We start from the raw sequence: 5,873 nt of genomic DNA on the forward strand, positions 1-5,873 counted from the left end.
CATTTTCGCTTTTTGATCGACAGGTTGCAGTCGTTCTATCGATTAAGAATCATACTAGGACATGGTCGGTTTTCCTTGGTGGGCTGTATTCTACCACTATTATACGTGATTGATATCGTCACTGAACGTTTCAAACTGAGGACACGGTTTTAATGTTTTAATATGGACAACAAAGACGCAAAGTAAAAAAAAAAAAAAAATACACACGCAAAGAAAGCAAGACTAACGTAAATGTTATGACTTTTTGATTTCCTGATGATAATTATGTATTGTATACGAATGGAGATCTGAATAAACAGTGTATTACCAAAGAAAAAAATAACTCTCCGGATCATTCTCTACTGTCCCACATCCGCCCCCTCTCAAGATGATGTGCTCTCGTGTAATATGATACTTCTATACGACATACGTGAGTGAGTGAGTGCGAGAGTGAGATATCGACTTTCTTTCTTTATTTGGTGTGTAACGCCGTTTTCAACCACGAAGGTTATATCGCGGCGGAGATATCGACTGATTGAGCTAATTCGTGAATGAGTGTGAGAATGAGTAATTGAGTGAGTAAGTAATTGAGTGAGCGATCAATGGAGTGAGTGAGTTATCCATTGATAGATCCATACATTCGTTATGTCTTTTTATTGTTTTACAATGCTTTCCTTATTTATGAAAACCAGTGATATCAAAAACCGATTTCTGCACAACTTATCTCATTACATTCTCAACCCCACGAGTTGATAGGTGTTGGCTCTTCGGCACCAATGTACATAGCAAGTTACATCACTCACGACCTCCGGGCCGGGGGTGAGTCGATTGAGCGAAAAGGTATTACAAGAATGGACAAACATTGCCCTCTGGCCGACTGAACCAACATTGGACACCAGGACATGTAGGAGATATAATACGCTAGACTCTAGCGCACAGGAGCTGTTTGTGTTGAAAGTGTCTTGGAAACCGTGTTTGTGAATCAAACACAGTAAGCTTACTCGTGTGGTGTAGTCTTGGTCACGTTGGGGGATGGTTTGAAGCCAAACGAAATAGTATTATCATTGGGAACCGTGGTTGTTTCAGGAGCAACCGTGATGAGCTTACTTTAGTGTCGTTGAGTTGGTGACATTCCGCAAGGTCCGAGATGATTTGATTTTAAAAACAATGGTTTTCAATGAAAGGAAATTAATGTGTACATATAAGTTGCTGTTCCGTTTGTACAATTTTTTCGCTGACCGTAGTTTCAAGGAGCCGTTTGTGTTGAAAGTGTCTTGGTAACCGTGTTTGTATGTTTCAGAGTCAAACATGATAAGCTGACTCATGTGCTGTCGAGTAGATCACAATTCGCAAGGCCAGACTGGAATTTCCAGAATAGTTTTGACACTCTATGAATGTAAAGTAAAGTATATAAGTTAGGTGTTTTGGAAACTATGATTGTTTCGGAATCAACCGTGATATTCAGGTGTCATCGACTTCGTCACATTTCGTAAGGTTAGATTGGGATTTTCAGAAATGGTTTTAAACAAAACGATGTGAATGTAAACATTTGTTGCTGGCTCTTCTTTTAGAAAACTGTGTGTTGAAAGTGTCTCGGAACCCGTGTTTGTTTTAGAGTCTAACATGGTTAGCTTATTTGTGTTCTATTGATTTGGTCACAGTTTGCAAGGCCGGTACTGGAATGTTTAGAGTGGTGGTACTGGAATTTGTAGAGTGGTTTTGACACTATCTGAATGTAATAGTGACGCATGTAAGTTACGTTTCTTGGAAATGATGTGGTTTTTTTTATATATCAACCATCAAACCAAATCAAATCAAATTAAATTTGATTTAATTGTTGAATCCGAAACAAACATAATTTTGAAGAAGCGTAACTGATATACTCTACTTTTATATTCATATAGTGTTAAAACCATTCTAAAAAAACCACACAAAAAACATACACTCGTGTACCATCGAGTTGGTCAGAGGTCTGAATGGGATTTTCAGAAATGGTCTTACAGAAACTACATGAATGCTAGTAAACAGTAACACTCCTTTCGTACGAGTATTTTGCTGGCTTTAGCTTACAGGAGCCGTTTATATTGAAAATGGCTTGAAAACCGTGAGATGGAGAGAGAGAGAGAGAGAGAGAGAGAGAGAGAGAGAGAGAGAGAGAGAGAGAGAGAGAGAGAGAGAGAGAGAGAGAGAGAGAGAGAGAGAGAGAATGGGGGGGGGGGAGAAAGAGAGAGAGAGAGAGAGAGAGAGAGAGAGAGAGAGAGAGAGAGAGAGAGAGAAAGAGAGACAGACAGACAGACAGACAGACACACAGACAGACACACAGACACAGAACTCAGAACTCAGACAGTGTATTTTATAGGCCAACTGATCCGTTACAACTGACACATTATTAACTTGACGAAACACCCATTTCACTATCACTCTCTCTGTCTCTCTCTATGTCTGTCTGTCTGTCTGTCTGTCTGTCTCCCTTTCTCTTTCTGTCTCTCTCTCTCTCTCTCTCTCTCTTCCTCTCTCTCACACACACACACACACACACACACACACACACACACACACACACACACAAACACACACACACACACACACAAACTGAATTCGCACATACACCAACCAAAACCCCTTTAAAATAAACTAACAGTTTCACACTGAAAGTAACCTGCGACGATTCCGCTTTTACTGGTACACACCAATCTCTTGAAATAAATGATGCATTTCAATCTTTCACCGGTGGTATTGTAGTTTCCTAAACGACCAGTAGAAAACTTCCCACACACACACACACACACACACACACACACACACACACACACACACACACTCGCACACACACGCACACACACTAACAAGAACCGGAACCAGAACAATTTTAACATTATACCCGTCTCCGAAAAAATCCGGTTCCATGTTTCATAGGCTGTACTGAATATCCTAGTTCGATAACTTTACACACGAACAAGACGAACTCTCAGCATACAAGAACAATGTCGCACCAAAACTAAGCTGCTACGATTCAAAATGTATCGGTACACATCCATTCTTTCCAAATAAATCGTTTCTATGTTTCGCAGGCGGCACCGAAAGCCACTAGATAACAAGTTAGAAACTTCACACACACGAACAGGAACAACGTTTAACATAAACTAACAATTACACACCTGAAACAACCTGCTTCGATTAAGATTTTATCGGAGAACCCAAACTCCTTCTCAAATAATGTATTTTCATGTTTCTAGGGTGGTACATACATTTCAACATGACAAGTCGAACACTTCACAAACGAACGAAAACAACATGTTAACATATAGAACAATTACACACCAAACTTACCTGCAAAAGAATCGAAAAGCTTTAAAAATCCTCAGAACGGCACACCTGTACAATCCACCAAGACAGAGCGCGAAACAACAAGTTCCAGAGCGCGAAAGAAACGGAGGAAAAAAACCAACGAGGCGTGACGAAGTCTTGCTGTCACCGTGGAATGACAAAACACAACCGCTTCGTTTAACGTACGCCTACCTCCATTTCAAAAGATTTTCTGCAATTCCTTCTCTCTCTTGTACAGAATCCACGAAACTGTCCTCGAATTTGTGAGACAGAATAAAAACTGGCCGTTTACTAATTGATATATCAAATAATGTTCCCTAATGGCTGAATAGAACGCCCGCGCGCGTCACTGAAAGAGTATCTAAGTGTCGTCTGCTGTCGCTAGAACGGTCGCCATACGAAACAACGGCTGTTTATTTCCACCGTGGTGTCATTCGTCGGAGGGAGGGGCTCGGAACAGCCCAGCCTGGGACAGGGACAGCTTACGCACTACTGGTTTTTGTCACGGGACGATTTGTTGGCTTGCGTAGTCAAGTATTCCGTTGGGGCTGAGGCAGAAATGTGTGGAAAATAGTTGTAGAATTGTTGTGCTGTTTTGACTGATACGAACTGTTTACAGTGTTTATGTTTTCTATACTGTGTTTATTCGTTTATTTCTTTATTTCTTTCTTTTCATTTGTATGGTTTATTGATTTATATTGTTGCTGGGTCCCCATTGTTTTACCATATTATATTCCGTCCTATTGTTTTCTTTGTTACAAGTCTACTTTTTCTCTTCATTACTTACAGTTTTTATTTCTTTAGTTTTCTTCTTTTTATATTTAGTCAAGTTTTGACTAAATATTTTAACATCGAGGGGGAATCGAAACGAGGGTCGTGGTGTATGTGTGTGTGTATGTGTGTGTGTATGTGTGTGTGTGTGTGTGTGCGTGTAGAGCGATTCAGACCAAACTACTGGACCGATCTTTATGAAATTTGACATGAGAGTTTCTGCGATTGATATCCCCATACGTTTTTTTCATTTTTTTGATAAATGTCTTTGATGACGTCATATCCGGCTTTTCGTGAAAGTTGAGGCGGCACTGTCACGCCCTCATTTTTCAACCAAATTGGTTGAAATTTTGGTCAAGTAATTTTCGACGAAGCCCGGGGTTCGGTATTGCATTTCAGCTTGGTGGCTTAAAAATTAATTAATGACTTTGGTCATTAAAAATCTGAAAATTGTAAAAAAAAATAAAAATTTATAAAACGATCCCAATTTACGTTTATCTTATTCTCCATCATTTGCTGATTCCAAAAACATATAAATATGTTATATTCGGATTAAAAACAAGCTCTGAAAATTAAATATATAAAAATTATTATCAAAATTAAATTGTCCAAATCAATTTAAAAACACTTTCATCTTATTCCTTGTCGGTTCCTGATTCCAAAAACATATAGATATGATATGTTTGGATTAAAAACACGCTCAGAAAGTTAAAACAAAGAGAGGTACAGAAAAGCGTGCTATCCTTCTTAGCGCAACTACTACCCCGCTCTTCTTGTCAATTTCACTGCCTTTGCCGTGAGCGGTGGACTGACGATGCTACGAGTATACGGTCTTGCTGAAAAATGACAGCTACTTGACTAAATATTGTATTTTCGCCTTACGCGACTTGTTATTCACGTATTCTTTTCATCTATTTTCCCCAGTAGGTATGTTGTGTATCTACCGGGATGCTTCTTGTCTTAACAGCTGTCTACTCAGTTTTGAAAACAACCCTGCAGTTTTATGTTTTATTATTGTTTTTATTTATTTCCGTCCTTGTCGGTGCTGTTTGAGTTTATCCATTGCAGAGTGAATATTAGTTGCAAGGTGTATTTCATTGGACCGTTTTGAAAAAGGGTGTTTAGCATCGTTTTAGCTTTTTGGTGTTGCTGGTGCGTTCGTGTGTGCGTGCGCGCGCGTGTGTGTATGTGTGTGTACACGTGCGTGCGTGAGTGTGTGTGTGTGTCTGCGAGCGTGTGTGTGCGTGCATGCGTGCGTACGTGCGTGCGTGCGCTTTCTTGCTTTTGTTGAAGCGAAGGAGCGAAGGAGGAATCCAGCAGCAGCAGCAGCAACAACAACAACAACAACAACAACAATTGCACCGACAGAGAAGGAAACTTGAAAGCAATACGCGACGACAAAATTTCACAGTGCACCAAATCTCACCCGTTGCGCCGGACAGGTATAACGGGATATTCGTCGTTTCCCCTGAAGCGTGTCCCTGCGTGTCGCAGACCACTCTGCTATCGACTGGCACTTCGCTCTGTGACTGTCCCTGCTAGCAAAAACCTCTCACGCGTTGGCTTTGTTTGGTTAGTTTTGTATTCTCCGCTATTGCATATATATTTAAATTTGTTTGTTTTTAAATGTAGGTGTTTTTGTTTTTGAAGTGGGGAAGCAATAACACACCGGTGACACTGTGACGGTTCCCCTACGCTTTGTGTCCGGTGCCCTGACCCTTTGTGTTCGGTTCCCACTCGGTTCCCACACGCCAAAATTCGCGGACAAAACATCCATTTATGGTAGTATTAGGCAA

At 40.4% G+C, this 5,873-nt stretch overlaps 1 protein-coding gene across 2 annotated transcripts in view; it reads right to left on the bottom strand.

Moving 5' to 3' along the window:
• LOC138973211 (hemicentin-1-like) overlaps positions 1–3,695 on the bottom strand; it is an 82,426-nt gene extending 78,731 nt beyond the window's left edge. For both annotated transcript variants that reach the window (XM_070345920.1, XM_070345919.1), the window contains exon 1: positions 3,310–3,695. The gene's annotated coding sequence lies outside the window, so the exon portion shown is untranslated. The remainder of the gene's footprint in view (positions 1–3,309) is intronic.
• Positions 3,696–5,873: the final 2,178 nt, after the last annotated feature.

The sequence above is a fragment of the Littorina saxatilis genome, linkage group LG8, assembly GCF_037325665.1.
Source record: "Littorina saxatilis isolate snail1 linkage group LG8, US_GU_Lsax_2.0, whole genome shotgun sequence".
NCBI lineage: Eukaryota > Metazoa > Mollusca > Gastropoda > Littorinimorpha > Littorinidae > Littorina > Littorina saxatilis.